At 43.1% G+C, this 24,917-nt stretch overlaps 1 long non-coding RNA gene across 15 annotated transcripts in view; it reads left to right on the forward strand.

Moving 5' to 3' along the window:
• LOC100912188 (uncharacterized) overlaps positions 1-24,379 on the forward strand; it is a 47,975-nt gene extending 23,596 nt beyond the window's left edge. The window contains exons 2-6 of one of the 15 annotated variants that reach the window (XR_010066176.1): positions 4,792-4,884; positions 20,999-21,116; positions 21,938-22,117; positions 22,447-22,627; positions 23,625-24,379. This is a non-coding gene — a long non-coding RNA (uncharacterized LOC100912188). The other 14 variants (XR_010066173.1, XR_010066175.1, XR_005503616.2 and 11 more) reach the window with 14 other exon arrangements.
• Positions 24,380-24,917: the final 538 nt, after the last annotated feature.

Genomic DNA, 24,917 nt, shown 5'->3' on the forward strand with positions numbered 1-24,917 from the left:
AGAAATCAAAACCCCCAAATCAAAAAGGTTATTCAAAAGTTAGACAAGGGACAGGCTCATCAAGTCTTGCTAGCTGAGGAGCTACTGACAGTCGATGGGTCCTGGGGGAGAGAGTCAGTTGTCTTCAGGAATGAAGCAATGATAGGCTGGCTGTTCTGTTGGATGGCCCCACACCCATGCACATACTGGCAGCATTAAGCCTACGCAATGGGTTTTAAAAAGAGCACAGGGGGGCTGGAGAGATGGCTCAGCGGTTAAGAGCACTGACTGCTCTTCCAGAGGTCCTGAGTTCAATTCCCAGCAACCACATGGTGGCTTACAGCCATCTGTAATGGGATCTGATGCCCTCTTCTGGTGTGGCTGAAGACTCATATAAATAAAATTAATAAATTAAAAAAAAGACCACTTGATGTTGGGGACTGGAAAAGTGGTAATACGGGAATAAGAAGGTTGGATGGAGGTGAGGGAGTGGGGTATGGGTTGGATCAAACATACATATTCATGTATGAATTCCTCAAACAAATAAAAAACAGAGGAAAGGAGCAGGCAAATGTGAATATAATTGAAATATAGTTATTCAGACTAACAGATTGAAATTTTATAAATAATACTTTATGTTGAGTAAATTTTTTAAATTTAAAAAAACAACCAGTGGTATCATTTACTATACTTTTAAAATAATCTTACCATATCCAATTAAAAAAACAGTTGTGGAATCTATCTTTGAAGTATTTTTAAAAGACGAAGAATAGAAAACGTCTAACAGGATCTTGGAACAGATAGTAAATCTACTCTTTCATAAACAAATAGAAAATATGTCAAACAATGATTTGAGAAATGAGCAAACAGCAGCAGGTCTCTCCTAGTAAGAGGGCATTTCAGTGGCTCTTCCAGGCCTCTGCCTGGGCAAAGGAAGGGGTCTTCTGATCAGAGTTCAGTGGTCTCTTCTGATTGGCAGGATCAGAAAGTGGTACTGGAGAATAAGGCGTCCACAACTGATACAGCAGAGTAACCCAGGGTAACAGCCAGACAGGGCAGCTCTGAGAATTTACAAGAGGACTCACTTCTTGTCTTTGGCTATACACTAACCTTTGCTAGTGTGAAGGTCAGAGAAAGGATTTCCAAAAATAAGAGGACAGAATCATTCCCAGACCTCACAAAAAATGAGAGATGTTTTTGTTCTCACAGTTCTAGGCATAAAGGTCTTGTAATGGTTGATGTATCAGAAGGAAACTTAGATATAAAATACCTTGGTAGTTGGCTTAAAGGGATGCAAAACCCACCCCGGAATAATAAGGCTTAACAGAAAGCTGAAAAAGATTCAACTGTAATCCAAAAGCTGGCTCTGTGCCAGAAGGAAATATAGCAATGTTCAAAGAGCACAAGGGAATCTGGAAACCAGCAACAAAGTTCATGATGTCCAGCATATGATTTATTTTTTTTAATTTATTTAATACTTAATAATAATTCTTTGGTTTCCGGGCAAACATCCCCCTCCCCCCTCCCCTTCCTTATGGGTGTTCCCCTCCCAACCCTCCCCCCATTGCCGCCCTCCCCCCAACAGTCTAGTTCACTGGGGGTTCAGTCTTAGCAGGACCCAGGGCTTCCCCTTCCACTGGTGTTCTTACTAGGATATGCATTGCTACCTATGAGGTCAGAGTCCAGGGTCAGTCCATGTATAGTCTTTAGGTAGTGGCTTAGGCCCTGGAAGCTCTGGTTGCTTGGCATTGTTGTACATATGGGGTCTCGAGCCCCTTCAAGCTCTTCCAGTTCTTTCTCTGATTCCTTCAACGGGGGTCCTATTCTCAGTTCAGTGGTTTGCTGCTGGCATTCGCCTCTGTATTTGCTGTATTCTGGCTGTGTCTCTCAGGAGCGATCTACATCCGGCTCCTGTCGGTCTGCACTTCTTTGCTTCATCCATCTTGTTTAATTGGGTGGCTGTATATGTATGGGCTACATGTGGGGCAGGCTCTGAATGGGTGTTCCTTCAGTCTCTGTTTTAATCTTTGCTTCTCTCTTCCCTGCCAAGGGTATTCTTGTTCCCCTTTTAGAGAAGGAGTGAAGCATTCACATTTTGATCATCCGTCTTGAGTTTCATTTGTTCTAGGCATCTAGGGTAATTCAAGCATTTGGGCTAATAGCCACTTATCAGTGAGTGCATACCATGTATGTCTTTCTGTGATTGGGTTAGCTCACTCAGGATGGTATTTTCCAGTTCCAACCATTTGCCTACGAATTTCATAAAGCCGTTGTTTTTGATAGCTGAGTAATATTCCATTGTGTAGATGTACCACATTTTCTGTATCCATTCCTCTGTTGAAGGGCATCTGGGTTCTTTCCAGCTTCTGGCTACTATAAATAAGGCTGCGATGAACATAGTGGAGCACGTGTCTTTTTCAGCATATGATTTAAAAGTAAGGAACTAGAGGGCATAACTATAAATAAGAAATGAGCAAAATTATGACCTGGAATATGGGTAAAAGTACAAGCAATAGAAAGAGAAATAGAAATGATCAATGGTGAAACAGTGGACAGGAGTGTTCAAACTGCCATCATAAATGTGCTTCATGTGTCCAGAAGGCAGAAAAAAATATCAACATAAGGAGGAATAACTTGAAAGCATGAAGAACACCCATGTGGAACTTCTAGAGACGAAACCCACCATACTGGAAGTGAAAATTTTGTTGGATGAGGTATGGATTTGGCTGTGGGAAGCATGAGTTCCTTCTCCCTTTCCAGTCTCATGTTTGCTGGCTTTCAATTGGTGCATGGGTCCACTCATATGGGATGTCAGCGAGAACCTGTTGGATAAGTTGGCCTGTTTGCTCCTTTCCCCTATTCATTTCTCCTGGCGTTGTTTTGCTTTTTTGTCTATCCCTCCTTTATCTTTTTGTGTGTGTTTTTTTTTATTCCATTCTAATTCTTTTGACTTGGTAACTGTACTTTTAGCCTCATTTTGAGGAGTTCTCTAAAACCAGAGTGCTTCTGTAACTTATCCCATTGTAAATCAAGTAAATGCTAATGAGTTTTGATAATACATAGGAGCCTTTGGCCACTTTATATGTGAGTGTGTATGTGTATATATATATATATATGTATGTGATGCGGTGTTACAAGATTCATTTCAGAGTCTGATATCCAGGGATGGGGAGATGAGGTACTCGATGCACAAGCAAGACCTGAGCTTGGATCCTTGTTACCAGATAAAATCCGGATGTAGCAACACGTGCCCTGCAATCCTAGGGATGCTGCGGGGCAAAGTCAGGAGGATCACAGGGAGCCTATCAGTCAGCCAGTGCAGCTGAAACTGACAGCTGCAGGTTAAGTGAACCAGCATTTCTCAAAAGATATGGTAGAAATCTACAGAGGAAGGAGCCAGAAGATGACTCCGTAAGTTGGCCTCCATAAGTGCACATCCAGGTTAATACGCCCATTCGCAGTAAGTGCACCCCACACAAGCACAACACATACATACAAACACATGACAAAATATCAGTGCCCTTAAAGAGGTGAAGAGAAAATACATAACTATACACACTATTTTGTATTCATGTCCATGTTAGTGTGGTACATGTGGTATACATGTATACATTTTATGCATCGTCACATGTGGGTATGTGGGCGTGTGTGTGTGTGTGTGTGTGTGTGTGTGTGTGTGTGTGAAGCCCAAGATTGATTTCAAGAGCCTTGCTGAATGGTTCTCTTCCTTATTCATTGAGGCAAGGTCTGTGGGTTGTACCCAGTGGCCTGGCTACTCTGGATGTCCATTTGCTGCAGGGATCGCTGTCTTTGCTTTCCAGTGGTGGAAATGCAGGTAACCCCAACCCTATCTACATGCTATCTTGGGGATCTGAACTCTGCTCCTTATGCTTATACGGCAAGCTCTTTACTCATTGAGCCAACACCTAGGCCCAAACAATTCTGCTATTTGTCATTGCTGTTATTCTTTCTGCTTTTCTTTCTTTGGCTGGTGATGCACACCTTTAATCCCAGCACTAGGGAGTCAGAGGCAGGCAGATCTCTAGGGATTCAAGACCAGCCTGGTCTACAGAGTAAGTTCCAGGATTACACAGAGAAACCCTGTCTTAAAAAAAAAAAATCAAAGCAAACAAGCAAAAAGACTATTTATGTGACCCAACGACGGGCTCTAAGGCTCTGTTTAATTTCCTTCTACACTTTTCCCTGTTCTTTAGATTTATGGTTTGTGTGGATCCATCCGTGAGTTCACAGATGCCTTTATGGCAAAACAAACCTACCGCGCTTCATCGTTTCAGTGAAGTTTTTGCAGCTCGACGGCTTCTGCTGCTTTTTTCACCAGGTCCTTCTACCAGCCAAGGGGCCCAGCTGTTTCACCCAATGTTAGCACACAGCCCCTTGCTTATTTGAACAAGTGCATTTTAAATTCCTTATACTTTAGCCAAATGTAGCCTTTAATTCCTGCTCTTGATGGGCAGAGGCAGGGGAATATCTGAGTTTGAGTTTAGCCTGGTCTACACAATGAGTTCCAGGCCAGCCAGTGCTACTCAGTGAGACTTGTCTTGCTTGCTTACTTAATTAATTAAAAATTAATTTCCTTATACATATCTATAAAAGATACCTTTAAACATGGCTTTTTTAAATCCAATATCTAGAACCTTTTGGACTCAAGTTTCATTGATTAGTTTTTAATCTCTTGAGTATTATCATCCTCTGATTGTGTTTTGTTGTTTAAAAAGCAAACATTGAGATAATATGCTTAGTGATTTTGTATTTTATTTAGTCTACTTATAATTATTGCTTTTTTCTCATTAGGCTACTGACTTGTCTGCACTCAAAACTCAAGAACTGTCTCTCCCAGAGTATGAAGTCACTCATCTCTACCGACCTGCTTCCCTCCAGGAGTAGGTAGGTGTGCTTGACTCCCTAGTCCTTGGCTTATTGATGGACCAATGATGCAGTCAGAGGTTATGCTCAGTGGTTTAAACTGTAAAGCTTTTGTTCTCTGCTGACAGTGTGGGCTGGGGTACATTAAAAGGCACAGAAGTTTTCAAGTCTCTGCTGCACACATCCCATTTACGCTGGGCTCTTGGGGATCACAAATACCTTAGTACTTACCCAATGCTGTGTGAAGTTTCTATCATAGCAGCTCTTATGTGGTACCTTTTCCAAACCAAAACCACTACTGGTAAGGCTGTAGAGGTCACTACTCATCATAAAGATATGTGTATAAGAAATCTCCTGTCCCTTTTCTAAAATGAAGGCCACAAATGCATTCTTATTTGGTATGGTAGAGTTTTTAGGAGTCAAAATTCTTGGGTTTGTCACCTGACTTTGGTAATTTTCCAGCTGTGGTTTAAATAGAGATAGCCCCCCAAAGACACATGAGTGTTTGAATGTTTGGCTCATAGGGAGTGGTACTATTAGAAGGTGTGGTTTTGTTGGAGGAAGTGTGTCACTGTGAGGTGGGCTTTACGGTTTCCTATATTCAAGCCTAGTGTGACACACAGTCTCCTGTGACAACCTGCCTATCAAAATGTAGAACTATCGGCTCCTCCAGTTCCACATCTGCCTGCACACTGCCATGCTTCCTGCCATGATAATGATGGACTGAACCTCTGAAACTGTAAGCCAGCCCCAATTAAATGTTTTTCTTTGTAAGTGATGCCTTGGTCATGGTGTCCTTCATGGCAATAACATGCTAAACACCAGTCTTCTAAAGTGATAGTTGCTAATAATTGTGTCCAAAGTTATACTTGTTTGCTGTGGAGGTGAATCTCTGTCCCCTCTTTGTGCTAAAAATTATAGGAAGCATAATGCACAATTGGGGTTCTTTATTTTGGGTTTTTTCTTTCTTTCTTTTTTCTTTTTGTAGCCCAGGCTGACTTCAAATTTGGTACATAACCAAGATGAGGCTTGAATTATTCATTCTCCCACCTCTGCCTCCCAAGTGCTGGCATTATAGGTGTGTTTCCCTATGTCCAGCAAATTTGACAGGTTGCTTTTATGATTTATATGAATATGCAAAGGCCTAAATAATCAAATAATGTTGAAAAAGATAATTAACTTGACCTAAATGTAACAGTTAAACTTGTTATACTTAGATAGGTGCTAATGTAAACCTTCAATCTTAACACCTGGGAGGCAGAGGCAGGCAGATCTCGGAGTTCCATGCCAGTCTGGGCTGCGTATTGAGAGCCTGCCTCAAAGGGAGAAAGGGATGGGAGGGGGTAGAGAGAGAGAGAGAGACAGAGAGACAGAGAGACAGAGACAGAGAGATAGAGACAGACAGAGAGAAAAATGGTTTGGCCACTTTGGAGAATGTTGACAGTGTCTTGAAAGCTAAGCATATTCTTTACAGAAAATTCAGCAATCTTGTACTGGGTGAGAAGATGTGCTCTTACACAGACTTGTCTATGAGCTCTCACAGCAGTATTAGTCATAGTGTTCTAAAATGATTAATAACTTACATACTTATTAGCTGATTAGTTGGACAATGCTGCATACATAGGGAAACAAATCCCAAAAGTATTGAACGCACTGGAAGAGGTAAAATAGAAAGATCACGTACTGCATATAAAACTCTAGGGAAAGCAAGACCATACCTTCAGGAAGCAGTGAGTGCTAGCAGCGGAGAGGATGGGAAGAGATTGCAAGCAAGTGAAACCTGAGTTGTAATTGTGGTGGTTGTTACTGATTGTTACTGATTATACTTAGCAAAATTCATTGTACTGGATATCTTCATCATGTGAGTTATTAGGAATGGATACAGAAAATGTGGTACATTTACACAGTGGAATACTACTCAGCTATTAAAAACATGAATTTCTTAGGCAAATGGATGAAACTAGAAAATATCATCGTGAGTGAGGTAACCCAATCACAAAAGAACACACATGATATCTAATCAGTGATAAGTGGATATTAGCCCAAAAGCTCAGAATACCTGATACAATTTGTAGAGACCACATGAAGCTCAAGAAGAAGGAAGACCAAAGTGTGGATGCTTCAGTACTACTTGGAAGGGAGAACAAAAGACTCACAAGGAGGAAATTCAGAGACAAAGTGTGGAGCAGAGACTAAAGGAAAGGCCATCCAGAGACTGCCCCACATGGGGATCTATCCACATGCAGTTACCAAACGCAGTCACTATTGGGGATGCCAAGAGGTGCACGCTGACAGGAGCCTGATATAGCTCTCTCCTGAGAGGCTCTGCCAGAGCCTGACAAATACAGAGCCAGATGCTCGCAGCCAACCATTGGACTGAGTATGGGGTCCCCAATGGAGGAGTTAGAGAAAGGACTGAGGAGCTGAAGGGGTTTTCAACTCCATTGAAAGAACAATATCAACCAACCAGACATTCCAGAGCTCCCAAGGACTAAATCACCAACCAAAGAGTACATATGGAAGGGCCATGGCTCCAGCCACATAAGGAGCAGAAGATGGGCCTTGTTGGGCATCAGTGGTTACAGAGGCCCTTTGTCCTGTGAAGTCTCGATGCCCCATTGTAGAATGCCTGAGTGGGAAAGCAGGAGGGAGTGGGTGGGTGGAGGAGCACTCTCATGGAGGCAGGGGTGGGGGATTGGATGGGAGTTTTCTGGAGGAGAAGTCAGGAAAGGGGATAACATTTGAAATGTAAATAAAGAAAATATCCAATAAAAGAAAAAGAGAAAAGGTTAAAAAAAAAGTAAGTTACAGTAAGTTTGGTTTTCTTAAAGATGTGTCCACTGGTGCAATTGTGGCATGACTGTTCTGAGGGTAACAAGTTATGATTGAACTTGAAGTTTTTCCACAAGAAGGAATTCACAAATGGTACCCAGTCAAAAGCTTATCCAGGAAGGTCATAGACCCTGAAGGGTGACTGCACACTTTGCTAAATGAATAGAATGTGCCTGCCAAAATGCCTGCTAAATATTTATGTTGCTGCTGTCATCTTTGGTCAGAAAAGCTGCTTTTTCAAGTAGGTATCAGTTACTGCAGAGACTCAAGAGATTTAAATGCAGAGAAGTGACTCTCGATTGCTCAGTCCTAAGTTGGACAATGATATCATCCCCTGCAAAGCTCAAAGTATGCCAAAGAGAAGAGAGCAAATCGAATGTGAGAGGTGAAGGAAGAGTGTTGTAGAACACTGTTGTCTGGGCAAGATGTGGACATTCGGTTCTTGAACTCTTAGTAACTATGGTTACTTACAGAAGAACAGAACAAGTATGGGTCTATTGACCTTCCATCATAGATGAGGACAGGCTAATGAGGACCACTGTGTTCTGATGATCTAAGATTTCGTCCAGTGATGTAGCCTCTGATAAGATGCCTGTGTCTAGTTCTAGCTAGACATGAAAGAAGAAGATGGAAATAGTTGGGAAGAAGAAGTTGGAGTAGGAGGAAGAAAAATAGGGAAATGGAAGTTAATGTGATCAAAACATACCTATAGGAAAGTGTGTCATTATGAAATCTATTATTATGTTGTTAAAATATTTAAAAAGAGAAAAAAAATCAAGAGAATAATTAAAAACAAGCTTCGAAACAGTGATTTATCTTTGGAAGGTTATAGGGAGATGAAATTTGATAGGTACTTATAAGAACATTGAATATTGGTTATATCTTCTATAATATTACATACTTTTTAAAAAATTAAAATGTAGAAAGGGGGAGACTGACTAAGGAAATAAGAAATATGGACCTATGTGGAAAAATCTCAGAAGACAAAGATTGCAGCCAGAATAAAATGTGATGGCAAGACATTTTTAATTAAATATATATCTTAAATTGAAAATGAAATTATTTTATACAATATATTCTGATCATGATTTCCTCTTCTCCTCCCAGACCTTTCAACCTCCTTCCAACTCCATACTGTCTTTCTCTTTCTTAAGAAAACACACAAGCAAATTAAAAAGACAAGAAAACAAGGATAAAACAAAGTGAAATAAGAAATAGGAAAAAGAAAAAGAAAGAGCACAAGAAGTAAATAGATACACAGGCAGAAACACACACACGCGCATGAACACATACACACCTCAAATCAGTATAAGACCAAAAAAATTCCCCCAAAATACCGCTGAGTTTGCTTTGTGCTAAGTCATCCCTGTTATTTGCACTGGGCACGGGGCCTGCCTTTAAGTATGGTTTATATACTCAGTAAAACTCCCTTGGAAAAACTAATTTTTTGTAAGTGGTTGCTCATTGGAGCTAGCGCCTGAGTTAGGAATGGCAGCTTGTGTCCACTTCCCCATCCCAGCACTGGGACCCTGTCTGGTTTGGATCTGTGCAGGCCCTGTGCGTGCTGCCACAGCCTTTGTCAGTGCACACGTGCCTCAGTCCTGTTACATCTAGAAGGCCTTGTTCCTTGATATCTTCCATTCCCCTGGCTCATCCAATATTTCTGCCTTCTCTTCTACAAAGTTCCCTGAACCCTGAGTGGAGGGATTAAATGAAGACATCCCTTTAGGACTGAGTGTTTCAAGGTCTCTCACTTCTGCACATTGTCCAATTGTGGGTCTCGGTATTAGTTTCTATCACCTGGAGGAGGGATCGTCTCTAATGATGGCTGAGCGAGACAGTGATCTATGGGTACAGTAGAATGTCATTAAAAGTCATTTTGTTCCTGTGTTCCTTCGTCAGAACAATAGCATTGGGTTTTCCCCTAGGCCTGTGACCTTGATAATCCCAGATTCTTGGCCACTGGAACAGTGTCAGGCATGCATTCCAACTCACGGAGTAGACCTGAAATCTAAGTAGGTAATGGTTGGTTTCTCCCACAACACTTGTGTCACCATTGTACCAGCATGTCATGCAGCCAGGTCACCATTGTAATCAAAGGGTTTGTAGCAAGGTCGGTGTTTACTTTTCTCCTCTGGTAGTATGCAAACTCTAGTTTAAAAAAAAATGGTGAAGCCTTTACTTAGGCACCAGCTTGACTTCTCAAGTTTCAGTGAGGTATGTAAGTGTCGTCTTTAGCATAAGGCCTTACCATCAATTTGTGGAGAGTAACCACTAAACTTGGCAGTAGACTGAGTTGTTTGGGGGTTTCTATGGTGCCCTTTTAGCCAACAACTCAATTAGATATAACCCATTCCTGGCACTGGAGGTTTCACTTGGTGTCAAGAAATATCTAGTTTGGGCTTTGTTTCCCTGTTCTTTGGCAATTTCTACTATATTTCTTTCATATTTGTATATATTTTAAGAAGCTTCTATTATCATAGATTTCTGTATGATTCCTCAAATGGCCCTTAGTATTAGCTGTTCACCCCCTTTTCCCTAGCTTCCCTCCTCTTCATCTAAGCCTATTCCTATTTCTCTGTACTATTTTTCCTTTCTTGGGATAGCCTGCTCTTTCCTCTGGTTCCTTACTTTATATCTAACATGTGTGGTAAGTAGGATAGTAACACATCTATCAAATATTTAAAAGTTAACAACCACATGTGAGAAAAAACATACCTGTCTTTTGGGGTCTTGGTTGCCTCATTTTTCTGTAGGTCCATCCGTTTATCTGTGGATTGCTCTATTTCCTTTTTAATGGCAGAGCGATATTCCATTATGTAAGTGTATTACATTGTCTTCATCACCTCATGTGTTGGTGAATGGCTAGGCACTTTCTACTTTGGGGGTAGTATGAATGTAGCAGCAATGAGCAGGTGTCTCTGTTGTAGAATGAAATATCCTTAGGGTATATGCCCAAGAGTGGTATAGCTGGATCTTGGGATAGATTGGTTTGCATCTTCCTGAGGAACCATCACTATGATTTCCATAGTGGCTGTGTAAAGTTTGCACTTCCACCAGCGATGGATGAGTGTTCTCCTTACCCCCATCTTTGTTCAGCGTGAGCTGTCATTTGTTTTATTGATCTTGCCCATTCTGACTAGTACAAGATGAAATATCGAACTAGTTTTGATTTGCATTTCTCTGCTAACTAAGGTTGTCGAACACGTCTTTCAGTACTTCTTAGCTGTTTGTTCTTCATCCTCTTGACGCCTGTCTGTTTAGCTCTATGCCCCACTTTTACTTGGATTATTTATTTTCTTGATGTCCAGTGTTTTAGTTCTTTTGTTTGTTTGTTTGATTGATTTAGTTTAATTTTTTGGATTTTCGTTTGTTTTTGAGACAGCATTTGTCTGTGTAGCCTTGGCTGTCTGGGAATTCACTCTGCAGAGACCAAGCTGGCATGTACTCAGAGATTTGCCTGCCTCTGCCTCCCAAGTGCTGGGATTAAAGGTGTATACTACCACGACTTGGCAAGTTCTTTATATTTTAGATACTAACCTTCTATCAGATGTGTAATTGGTGGGCTGGAGAGATGACTCAATCATTAAAAGATAAGCTCATGACTAAAATCAGACGAGTAATTGGTAAAAATCTTTCCCCATTCTGTAGCCTGCTGCTTTACTCAGCTGAGAGTGTCCTTTGCCATACAGGAGATGTTCAGTTTCACGGCATGTGATTTATGAATTGTTGATCATAGCACCTGTGCTGTCAGTGTCCTGTTCAGAAAGTCTTCTCCTATCCCAATGAGTTCAAACCTATTCCCCATTTTCTCTTCAATCAGATTCAGGGTATATGAGCTTATGTTGATGACCTTTATCCATTTGGAATTGAGTTTTGTGCAGCGTGATAAATATGAATCTGTTTGCATTCTTCTACATGTGCATATCCATTTGACCAGCACCAGAACCACTCAGTGAAGATGCTGTGTTGGTAATATCCAGCTTTAATCCATGGCAATAATGGGATATTGAAGTCACCCACTATCACTGTGTGAGTACCAATATATAATATTTTGTATAATAGTGTTTCTTTTATGAACTTGGATGCTCTTTTGTTTGCTCTATAGTTATTTAGAATTGTAAGACCCTCTTAGTGGATTTTTTTTCTTTGAAAAGTAAGTATATAGTGTCTGTCCCCGTTTCTTCTTACTAGTTTGGGTTTGAAGTCTATTTAGTCAGATACTAAAATGGTTACTGTTAGGTTTCAAACCTAATCACTAAGGTACCTATTTAACATATCAAAGTGGACCTGGTCACCAGGTTCCCTTTGAATTTCCCCACTTTGAATAGTCCCTCCTTATTGCAGTGTCTCCCTGACTAGGATACACCCCACCCCACCCCCACCCTGAACTCTCCAGCCCAGGGGGCTAGACTGCTCTCTCTATATAATCCAACCATTTTGGCTGCCTGCTAACTTTGTACCTTTGAGCCTTTCGCTGATGCACCTGGTTCCCCTCTCTTCCCCTTTCCTTCTCCCCCGACCCCTTCCCAACATTGCCCGCTCACGGTCACCTATGCTCTGGATTCTCTCAGAAGTCCCTGACTCTAAGTAGGCACTCCCTTTTATTGACAACAAACTTTAACCTACAACATACCTGGGAACAGTCATGTCCCTTTTTTTTTCTTTTTTTAATTCAGCTACAAGAAGTTCCTTGCTTCTTGTGTCCATTTTCTTGGAATATCTTTTTCCATTCTTTTACTCTCAGGAGATGCCTATTCTTTCTTCTACTTCTTCATCATCATGATCGTCATCATCATCATCACTATTATTAATATCCACCTTACATCCTGATTGGACCCCCCTCCCCCAGTCCCACCTTCACAAATCCCTCCCTGAATTTCCCCCTTCCCTTCTGAGAGAAGGGGAAGCTCCTTTTGAGTACTGTACTGGCTGGTTTTGTGTGTCAACTTGACACAAGCTAATCACAGGAAAAAGAGCCTCAGTTGTGGAAATGCCTTCTTGAGACCCAGCTGTAAGGCGTTTTCTCAATTAGTGATCAAGTGGGGAGGACCCAGCCCATTGTGGTTGGTGCTGTCCCTGGGCTGGTGGTCTTGGGTTCTATAGGAGAGCAAGCTGAGCAAGCCAGGGAAAGCAAGCCAGTAAGTACCATCCCTCCATGGCCTCTGCATCAGCTCCTGCTCCCTGACCTGCTTGAGTTCCAGTCCTGACTTCCTTCAGTGATGAACAGCAATGTGGAAGTGTAAGCTGAATAAACCCTTTCCTCCCCAACTTGGTTCTTGGTCATGATGTTTTTGCAAGAATAGAAACTCTGACTAAGACAAGTATCATCCTGTGACATCAAGTCATGGCAAGACTAAGTGGAGATGAACACTGTACTACTTCCTGAGTGTGTGCCACAAACTTCCAGCATAGAAAGGAAACAGCAGCAGGCATGGGGACAAAGACAGAGTCTGCTGGGTTTTTAATTGGGGAATTGAGAGCATTAATGTTGAGAACTGATGACTTCTAGTATGGTGTTGTGGGATCAGCTTCTGGTGGTGGGATTATCCCCTCTTTATAGTAAGAAGGGGGCACAAAAAGATGAACACGAACTTAGTTAAACTTAAAATCCTAGTGTGGGAAAGATGAAGCATTCTCTGTGGACATTTTTCTGAGTCAAGTATTATTCAGGCAAGCAGCAGAAGTGGGGAGGGGTAGGTTTGAGAATATTGCTGGAAACGGCCATGTGAGTTTAGTGAGGGCCGACCGGTGGAGCAGTGTATGCTCACTGCCTGGTAGGCTGAACAGCATTCCTTCCTCCTGTCTTATGTGCTTATTTTAGTCAGTTCAGGGTGTGGGGTGTCTTGTGAAAAGCTAGCTAAGCCATGTCTATTGCCAGAGGGGTAGAGCTCTGTCCATGGGCCAGAGTAAGAGTCTACAGAGCGGGCACCAACCTTCCAGCAGTTGGGGAGCTGTTTCCAGCATTGTACAATCCCCAAGGGAAGAGGGACTCCTCTCCTGTAAGGTTTGCCTGCGGGCCAAGCATTCTCGGCACATGGAGCTTTATTGGAAAGTTTTTGTTTAGGGTATTTGCATGTGATTGAGTCAAGGTGCACTGAACTGACCCATCTGTTGTTCCCTTGGCTGAGTTTCCACTCTCTGTGTTGTATATAGCTCATCCTACACGGTGGGTAGACATGTGCAAAGTACCCTATGCCAGACTGCAATAGAATGGTCTGCTTCAGTGGAACTCCTGCTTTACTTCTTGTGCATCTGACATTGCAGAAGTTCAACAGATGTGGAAAAGCTAATCAACCAAGCGAAAATATACTAATGAGTATTTTAAATTTGAAGTCTACAGAAATGAAATAGATTTGTGAGTTAAGACATATTGTCTTACTTTCTCAGCCTATCTCTTTGTTGTTTTTTTTTTTAAGAAAATAGATGCTTATCATCACTGTGAGAACTGAAACCATATAGATAAGGTGACTATATAGTGTCTGGACAAAGAGCTCACTAAAGTTAGCCATGCATGAAAACACATCCCGTAAAGGCAGAGTTATGATCTGCTCTGCTAATGAGGGTCGTATAACACATGCTTCCAGTTTGAATAGGAATATCCTCACAGTAGCTCCTGGATGTGGAAGAACTTGTATCTAATTTGCAGAAGAGGAATACAGAAATATCTATTTTTTCTCTCTCTCTCTTTCTTTCTTTCTTTCTTTCTTTCTTTCTTTCTTTCCTTCCTTCCTTCCTCTTCTTTAAGTACAGCAAGCATTTCTCTGTTTTGTTGTTGCTCTTGCTGCAGCTTCTACTATTTTGTTGTTGTTGTTGTTGTTGTTTCGATATTTTAGACAGGGTCTCACTGTGTAGATCTGGCTGTCCTAGAACTTGCTCTCTAGACTAGGCTGGCTTGAACTCACAGAGATTTATTGGCTTCTGCCTCTAAGTGCTAAGATTAAAAGCGTGTGCTACCATGCCCAACCAAGATCCATTTTCTTAATGCCTGGCAACTAGTAAATGGTAGAATGAAGATATGCAAACCGAGCCTCATAGCTGGGTGTCAGTAACGTGTAATACTACCATTAATAGCAAAAGTATGAGTACAGAGAGCTCATGTTAGCCATGAGCTACAATCCCTGCACTTAGGAGGTAGAGGCATGAGAACCATGAGTTGAGCCTAGGCTATATGGTGAGATTCTTTTTCAAGAGAGAGGGAGCTCACTTTGGTGTCAATGAGATTTTTGTTAGTCTTCGAATATGACAAGATCAGTGGGGGAAGAGGGATGACCCATTCCCAAAGCATGGGGTGACTACAAGCCAAAGCTTGCCTTGCTCACAACACTAGGCCTATTTGACCCTGCCAGGTACATGCCTCACAGGGAAATAATATAAGATGAAGCTGCCTTAGATATGTAAGAACTACAGCATGCCGTTGCTTGCAAGTTTATCAGGATCTGATGCATGAGGGTGGGAGGGAGGGAGGGAGGGAGGGAGGGAGAGAGAGAGAGAGAGAGAGAGAGAGAGAGAGAGAGATCTAAGGGATGGCTCTTTTGTACAAGTATGAGGACCAGAGTAAGGGTCCTCCGCTCTGATGTCAATGTCTGGTGGGCGTGGTGGCTCCCTTTTAATCCCAGTGCTTGGGAGACAGATAAGATCCCTGAAGAAAGCTAGCTAGCTAGACTAGACAAATTAGTGAGCTCTGGGTTCAAGCGAGAGAATGAATGAGGTAGAGAAGGATGAAGACACATGACATCACCTTTGAGTGCGCGTGTGCGCGCGCGCACACACGCATACACACACACACGCTGACACTCACACATATATTTATACATCACACACATAAACATGCAAAGCAATCCTAAGGGACATTCTCACAGAACTTTAGAGTGCATTCATCATTTCATATCCAAAGCTTTTGGTTGTTCTTCATGATAAGCTTGTCACTGGGGTGGGCACATCCAACGTGCCTACTTCGGAATGGATACCTAGTCTGTGGCCATATACACCCCCAATAGCATCCGAATGGATACTGGCTTACAGTAGTTTCTTTTTGTACACACCAGCCAGTGACGGTCAGCAGCACTCCTCAGTGACTTGTCCTGTTCACAAAGCCAGTGTGTGCTGGAGCTAGAACTGAGACGAGCTCCTTGCCTCCAGCTCACTCAGCTTGCCATGCTCTTGCAATTAGCCCAGTAGTCTTTCCTGTGCAACTCATCCAAGGAATGTTTGGGTGCCTGCCTACTGTCCACATCATTTGTATCTGGCTGCAGGAATGCAAAGACAAGAATGTATACAGTGGTCACCAATCACAGAGAAACTGCACGTTCATATCTTTAAAAAATGAGAACGGCACAGAGCAGAGTGTGGCTAGGCCAGAAGCAGTCGCGAGGGTACCAGCTTTATGGGATGGGCGGAGGAGGCGCGCAGTCTCACAGAGACAGCAGTTCGAACATATTCGAAATCACATTCTCACAGATGGCCTGGGGCTCAGCCTTAACACTCCCAGCCTATCAAGTGTTAGTGGACACACTGGAACTAATGAGCCTCGCAAGGGGACAAGCAGTACTAATGAGTGCAAGCCGGTGCAGGTGTGCCGGCGTGGGAGCGCTAGGAGGGCCTCACAGAACAGCTGGAAGAAGTACAGTAGCCGACAGCCAACAGCTGCTGCCCCTCTGCAGCCCATCACTGTATCACACAGAGGTGACACTCCCTGCGAGTTCCAGACCAGAGTCAGAGCATGACGGTGGCAGCCGAGCCGGGTATTACTGTCTAACATAGGAGTGCCAGGTACTCATTAGCCTGCTCACACCTTCTCAGAGGCGCCCTGCCTCCTGGGGCTTCCTGTCCAGTCAGTCTCTCTTCACTTTCCTTCCACATTGCTGTCCCCTGTGTGAGACTCTCCCTGCCTGCTCTTGCCTTCTCTCCTTTGGGAATGGGAATGAAAGAGAGGAGGGACAGGGAGGGGAGGGGATGTGACAAGAGTGGAACAATGCCTTGTTTTAGAAGTGAGGAAAGGTGGAGAGTGAGGACCAGAGAGCATGGTGGGATTGAAATGCCAGAAAGCTTTGGAGAAGACACAAGGAGAGGAATTCCAGGAGGACAATCTCCTGCTGCAGCCTAAAGAGAAATGAAAAGTGGTGGGACTATTCAGCCACATATTTTGCTTTAAAAAAATAACATAAAAAATGTTGAGTGAATGTATAAACAGAGAGCCATTCAGGCAAATAAACCCCCTAGTTCTCGGGCATTTTCTCCCAGCAAAACTAAGTTTGCTTACTTGCTTGCTTTTGGTATGGAACTTCTCTATGGTGGTACAAACTGGCCTCAAATGTTCTAGATGTTCAGACTGGCCCCAGCCTCCCAATAGCTGAACCGGCCAACATGTGCCACCATGCCTGGTAAAAACTGAGGAACCAGTCCTGCAGGTCTTTTCCTTGGCTGGTCCATCTATAGCAAGTGTTTCCCTGGGTGCCAAGGAAGGAGGTGGTGTGGGGCGGGCAGGGGTAGGGGGGAGTGGAGAAGGAAGAGAAGGAATCATTTCATCTTGATTTGTTAGGTTAGCACAAAGTAATGGGTTTAACTTTCATACACAAGTGTCCTTATCTGGCTTACTCGCCCACAAGGTCCAACCTAGGAGTGTGGTCTCCATCACCTCTCGCACCTCTCTTTGGAATCCAGGCATTTGGGCAGTGTGGGATGGGAAGTGAGACATTGCTCCTGAGGGTGTGGAAGAGGAAAGCGGCATGAGAAAAGACTGGGTAAAACCAAAGACTTTCTCTGCTCCCCAGCAGTTAGTGACCCAGGATACATCTTCAAAGGGAGGGACAGGGACAGGCCCTTTAAACCTGTCAAATGTTTTAACTTGGTGATAAATCACAATGAGTGAAGGGAAGCAGTGTGGACTGGTTGTAGACTGAACTCAGAACTGCTTTGGGGATCCTGCCACGCTCTCTCCCATGTCCTCCGATCCTGGAGTCAGGGTCACTCCACTCCCTTTAATCCTTTGCTTTGCCCAGCACTTGAGAAGTTCTTGCTGCTGTCTTACCAGGGCTACAAGCCCTTTAAGGGGGAATCTACCACATGATTGATGTGCAAATCCCTGAGTCCAGCATGGTGTCTGGCACAATGTCACTCTCTATTAAAAGGGGAAAAAAACTAAAACATTCAACGCTCTGAAAATTTTGATCTAAGAACCTGTGTGAGGAAAAAGAACCTATTATATATATATATATATGTATATATATATATATATATTTTTTTTTATTAACTTGAGTATTTCTTATTTACATTTCAAGTGTTATTCCCTTTCCCAGTTTACGTGCCAACATCCCCCTAACCCCTCCCCCTCCCCTTCTTTATGGGTGTTCCCCTCCCCATCCTCCCCCCATTGCCGCCCTCCCCCCAACAATCATGTTGACTGGGGGTTCAGTCTTAGCAGGACCCAGGGCTTCCCCTTCCACTGGTGCTCTTACTAGGATATTCATTGCTACCTATGAGGTCAGAGTCCAGGCTCAGTCCATGTATAGTCTTTAGGTAGTGGCTTAGTCCCTGGAAGCTCTGGTTGCTTGGCATTGTTGTTCATATGGTGTCTCGAGCCCCTTCAAGCTCTTCCAGTTCTTTCTCTGATTCCTTCAATGGGGGTCCTGTTCTCAGTTCAGTGAACCTATTATATTTTTAAAATAAAACCTTTATTTCTATGGTTGTGCATGTGTATAAAATTTACAATTTTGACCCTTTTAAAGTATATAGTTCAGTGGTATTGAGCATACTCAACACCCACTTACCCACAGAACATGTCCTACCCGGAAAATCTTCATACTCTTTAAACATTAGCTCTCCATTCTCCCTCCCCTGACCCCCAATGGTCACTGCTATACTGCTTGTCACTATGACTTGACTACTCAAGGTGCCCTCATGGCTGGGCCATTTCTTGAAGCCTAACCGTACTCCTCAGGATCATCCATGTTGTAGCATAAATCACAACTTCTTTTCTATTTCTTATTTATTTATTTATTTATTTATTTATTTATTTATTTATTTATTGTGTGTGTGTGTGTGTGTGTGTGTGTGTGTGCGCGCGTGTGTGTTCGCAGAGGCCAGAGGAGGATGTCAGATGTTCTGTTTTATTCCCTTGAGAGAAATTCTCACTGAGCCTGGAACTAGGCTGATGGCCAGCAAGCCCTAATTATTCTTCTGTCTCCACTCCCACGTTGGTGAGGTTATAGGCATGTGACCACTCAGGTTTTCAGTTTTGTTGTTTTCTTTTGTTTTGTTTCATTTTGTTTTTAATGTGGGTACTGGGAATTTGAACTCATGTCCTTATGGTTGAACAGCAAGTTCTCACCCTCTGGGTCATCCCCCAGACCCATTTCTTTCCTCTTTAATAGCATTTCCAAATAGACCTATACCATATCTTGATTATCTCTCTTTGAGTGGAATTGGGGTTGTTTCCATGTTGGCTGTAAATGATGCTGCTACACATGAAGATTACAAGCATTTCTTTAAGATCCTATGTTAAGTTCTTTTATAAATATCTAGAACTTCTTTTTTTCCTAGCTCTTGGAGTAAAAACACAGCTAGCTCTGAAACCCTTTGCCCTGCAGAGGAGACAGGAAACTAAATAGTGAAGAATGTAGGCTGTAGGGCAAGTACAAGTTTCAGGAGGGAGTGACGATGTAAGATGAGCTGACTCCTTAAGTGGAGGTGACTTCATCTGCTGACCAGAGCAGCAGTAGGGGAGAACTGAATCCGAGGTTTGAGGAAGGAGAAAAGCCATCACAGCTGTTGAGGGGAATGTAACCAGAAGATGGCAACATTTTGGCAAGGGACGGTACTGTATGTTTGTATCAGAGGAGATGGGGTGAAAGTAGAGGAACCCCCGTTCTTTGGAGACAGTAATTTAGCTGCCCCCAAACTTGTTGTGTTGTCTAAAGTAACTTTGGTCTTCTGATCATCCTGCTTCCTCCTCCCAAGTGCTGGGATGACAGGCGTGCACCACCATGCCTTGTTTTGCGGATGCTAAGGATAGAACCCAGGGTCTTGTGCATCGTAGGCAAGTGGTCTTCCAACTGTACTGTATCCTAAGCTAACTTAAAATCTAGCTCATTTGTGTAGGGAGTAAAGAAAGCTTGTGGTAAGTGTGCTTAGAAACGATCCTTATAGAAGGCTATGGACATCTGCCAAGGCCCAGGCAGAATTGACAGGGTCATGTGGTAGGGTCAAGGGCTACAGAGGAAAGTGGGGAGAAGAATGGACACTGAAAATGATCTACCTCTGTAAATGGGTCAGAGGATGTGGCAGGAGGCCAAGGGAGGAAAGGGCAGCTAAATGCCAAAGAAGTGCTGAGTGCCGCATACCTAAACAAGCCTAGATCCCCACAGGAGCTCCCTGAGAAACAAGGAGGGAACGACCATGGCCATAACACCACTATCAAGTCACTCCCAATGCCTCCTGTCAGCCTGTCCTTGACATGAGCCCTCTCTATGATCAGACTGCTCATCCTCCTGGACACTGGGAACTTTTCTTCACTATCAAGACCTCCATGCTGCATCCGGGAAGCAAACTTCCCACTTTTTGTTGACCTCGTTGTTTCATTCCTACAGTGACTGTCTGGCCTAAGGCCCACCAGTAACAGAAAGCTGAGTCCTCAGGGAGCCTCTTTAGTGACTCCATGGGCTGACTGCACTTCCAGTTCTCCACTGTCTTAGCTCATTATAGTGCTATGGGCTGAAGTGAAACTGCCCAGGGAGCTCATCTTTGGTCTGTTGTTGTGAAGGAGGTGAGAAAGGGACGGGGAGAGGGGAAAGGAGGGGAGAGGAAAAGGGAAGAGAGGAAAAGGAGAAAGAGAATGGGGGGGACGACGACAAGGAGGAGGAGGAAGAGGAGGAGGAAGAAGAAGAGGAGGACGAGGAAGAGGGATGGTTTTAAAAGCAATTGTCCTGAAATACCCATTCTCTCTACCCTCTTCTGTTCCTCCTAGATAACCATCAGGTCTTATAACCTGGAACTTTTGTCTAGTGGAAAAACTTTGCTCTTTGCTCCCTGGGATGCCCCATTTTGCCTTGGTCCCTTTTGACCTTGTTCTTCTCTTTCCATTGCTCTGTGCGTCTCTACTTTACTGGGTACCCCTGATCACTTGGGGAAATCTATCAGTTGTAGCTGTTTACTTGCTTCTCTGGGCTTCTGGCAGCCCCCACCCACTGCACCCCCTGCACATTGCTGCTGTTCTGGAACTGTACTGAGGCCTGTTTGTTTTTCTAAGCAGCCTCTTAAACTAGCATTTTGCAGAGCACTTTTTACTGTCTTTCTTTCCTTGCAGACATGTTAGAAGCCCTCCCACAGGCCGTTTGCCTAAGGAAACTACTGTTCTTTGGAGGCATTGACTATCTAGATGACAGTGTCCCCACTGTGTGTTCCACAAATGTGCTGGCAACCAGGTAAATAGGTTGGGGGAGGGGGGCAGTCAAGTACTCAGAGTGTGGAGGGAATTGATTTTGTGTAATAAGTTGAATACTCAGTTAATTGTAAAAAGATGGGCTAAGGGGAAAAGTTATGAAAGGATGTGTCCTCTCAGTTTTCTTTTTGACTGGGGCGAAGCAATCCTTTCACAGGCTGTGCTCAGGACCCTCCTTGCTCAGTCTCCAGTCTTCTACTGTAGTCAGTTTCTGCCAAGTTCATGCCTCCTGTTTGTCTCTGTAAACTAGTGAGTTTCCTTGGCTTCCTGTGTTTGCACTGTCAGAGCTCCCTGGAGACCTAGACTGTTTTGATTCTTGCCTGCCCCAGATAGAACACCCTTTAGTAGCTTTGGTCCCATTTGAGATTAACCAACCAGAAGCATGGTAGTCAGGCCTTCCCTCTCTACCCAGGCCTTCTTAGGTGGTCCTTTTGGAGAGGGCCAGGGGGAGGCAGAGCAGAGTTCCCAGGAAACATTTGAAGGATGCTTGTCCTTCTGTGGCAAAAATGGGAGGGTGGAGAATTTCCAAGAAAGGAATGGAAAGATTTAGAGTAAGTTCTTTGCAATGTGAGCAGAAGAAATAGGCGAGTTTAAAAGAACACCAGGAAAATAGTTGAGTGTCCAAACTGACCCACATGTTAAGAAACAAAGATAAAACTTGGAGTCAAATACAGGAGTAGAACATAGGAGTATGAGGTGACCACTCCATAAACAGGGATGCCCGTCTCACAATCTCTTTTTTTTTTTTTCTGACCTGCTGTACAGTTTTTTTTTTTTTTTAACCACAACTTCATGCCTGTTTAGTGCTTGATGCCACAGGAGTCGCAAAGCAGCACAACCCAAGGACGTGCTTCTCAAAGCTGCAGTCATCACCAAAGCCAGGACAGAGCTCCAGAAGGTGCTGCACAAGAACACAAGGTCAAGGCTGGCCAGTTCCCACACGTCTGCCATCACAGCTACTCTGCAGCTGAGACTGCGAGATCTGTAAGTTCAAGGCTTGTAAGAGCTTCGGGCTGAGTTCAAGGCCAGCCTGGGTAATTTTGTGACGTCCTGTCTCAAAATAAAAGCAAGATAGTTCTGGCAGTAGAGTGTTTGTCTATAATTCACAAGGCCCCATATCCAATACCCATCATCACAAAATAAAGTAAATATGTGACTGAGAATGAATGAAGATGGTACCATGGCCTTCAAACGGGGAGTTTCAGCAGGCGGAGGATTGCACAGGGATGAGAAGACAGGCCTCACAAGGAGCTCGGTGGTAAGGCAAAGGAAGAGCAATTCCCAGTTAATGGTTTACTGCATTCTAATTACAGCCACAACCTCTGCAATAGTTGTCTCCAGTTAAAACCAAAGAGCAGCATCTTTGCTGTCTTCTGTGACCACCAGAGGCTGAAGGAGAAGATTCGACAGCAAACAACTGGCTTCTGTTTGCTGGGTCAGGGTCAGGTGTGGTGGCTTTCCGATGTTATCCTGACCAGAGTACAGATTTGGAAGGTGCATTCTGTACATTGGAGAATTAAGCACATAGAGTTGTAACACTTTCAGTCCAGGAATGGGGGGTAGGGTGCCTAACAGTAGCTTTATTAATAAACATTTAATTATTCCTCATAACAGACCTGGTACTATATGCCTATAGTTCTAGCACTTAAGAATGGCAGGAGGATTAGGCATGCAAGATGGCCTTGACTGTGTAGTAAGGTTAGGACCAGGCTGAGCTATATATCTCAACTGGAGGAAAAAAAGTCTATAGTCTTTTTCCCACATATACCCATCTTCAATGGGGCACTTTTGCCTGCTGGGGGCTAATCTCACTACATTCATAACAGTTAGTCATGGAACTGCCTTTCAAACATGAAGAAGGGGACAGGGCCAAAGATGGTTTCCTCATCTGCTCTGTCTTTCCATTCACAAAGACACTTTTCTGCCAGAGGCATTACAGAACAGTTATCTTGAAACCCCATTGCCAGAACTCAGTTATATGCTATGCCCTAGCAAGAGTTAAGCTAGTCATAAGTTCCCATGGCCCTAGTACACCTTGACCGATTCCATGAGGTCAGTTTGTCTCTGCTTGCTCCCTCAGTGAAGCCAGAGAAGGGTGTGAGGATAGCAGATGCTAAGTGATGACCTGTATCTGCCTTGTGTGCCCCTTCCTGTTAGCTCTGTGTCAACTGTAGCCTGTGAGTAGAGTCCTAAAATTAACACCCCTAACACGTAACATATGTACCTGACTTGTACAAGAATGGCAGGTCAAAATTCTAAGCAGCACACTTTCATTCTGCAGAAGTACATAGGACTGCAGTTCTGTTCCTAACATCCACATTCGGTGGCTCACAGCTACCTGTAACTGTAGCATCAGGACATCTGAGCTCCTCTGCTGACCTCCAAAAGGACTCCCATGTGTGTACGTGTGTACACATAAATACACACAGAAATAATTAGTGCACATAACATAACGTAACTAAAACAAATGAATCTTTTTTTTTTTTGACAGAATCTCACTGTACAGCTCTGGCTTCCTGACTGGACTGGAATTCTCCATGTAGCCTAGGCTAGCCTTCACCTCACAGAAATCTGCAAGCCTGCTAGGATGCAGTGCATGCCATCACTCCTGACAAAATATCTTTTAAAAAAAGATTGGTGAATGAATGTACATTTATGTATAAATATTATCTATATTGAATACCTTTTTTGTGTATCTCTTGAACTAAACTAAACTTAACCTGCAAAAGTCTTGTCCTAGCTGGTTTTGACAAGACTACTTCTTATAATTGTTGGTGTCTTTGCTGGAGCTCCCTATTCAGTTGGTTCAAGGGCGGGTTTAGTGCCCCATCTTAAACTCTAGGACTGCGGTTTCAGTTTCGACAGTAACTGTGGAGCTGCACGCACTCACCGAGCTCTGGAAGTGTGCGGGATGTGACCAGTGGGATGCAGGAGCTAAACTTTTAATCTTGTTAAGTTTTAATTTATTTAAATTTAAATTTTATTCAGTCCATAATTGTGCTTGTAATAATTTATATATGTGAATCTCCTCTTCAGCCATCGGTATTGTGAAACCTTAAATGTAATTCAACTCCACATGATGGTTTGCTATGTCGGCTGAGATTATTATAAGCATAAAACTACCAAATCTGGAACACCTGTACAAACATAAAAAAACTCAATTTGTATACAGATTATTTGTTGAAATGTTGACATTTTAAATATACTTAGTATACAAGGCATATTAAAATTAATTTTACTTCTCTATATTGTTTTCTGTTGTTTGCTTGTTTTTTTGAGACAAGATCTTTCTATGTAACCCTGCCTGGCCCAAAACTTGCTATACAGACTAAGCTGCCATCAAACTCACAGAAATTTGCCTGCCTCTGCCTCCCAAATGCCACAATCAAAGGCATACATGCCACCATGCCTAGCTTCTTCCCTGCTTTATAGACGTGGCAAATAGAACATGATAGATCATACGTGTGGCTTCTGTCTTATTGCTCTTGGAAAGCACTGTTCCAGCACAGACAGGGTTACTGTAAATGTTAGCTGAATGAATGTATGTCTTCCACATAAACTTCAAACTGGATCATAGGTTTTCATATCCATTCCTTCCCATCATTCCTTGCAGCCTCTGATGTCATACATTAGCTTCGGTCACTCAGACATATTCACTTGCAAGACAGCAATTTTGCTTGTGAGAGTTAGCTTTGAGGACTCTCAGGGGAGGAAGAAGTGCCAGTGTTGGGGGATCTATAAAAGGCATGGTTTGTAGGAAACAGAGTCTTTGTGATGGAACAAA

The sequence above is a fragment of the Rattus norvegicus genome, chromosome 4 (genome assembly GCF_036323735.1).
Source record: "Rattus norvegicus strain BN/NHsdMcwi chromosome 4, GRCr8, whole genome shotgun sequence".
Classification (NCBI taxonomy): domain Eukaryota; kingdom Metazoa; phylum Chordata; class Mammalia; order Rodentia; family Muridae; genus Rattus; species Rattus norvegicus.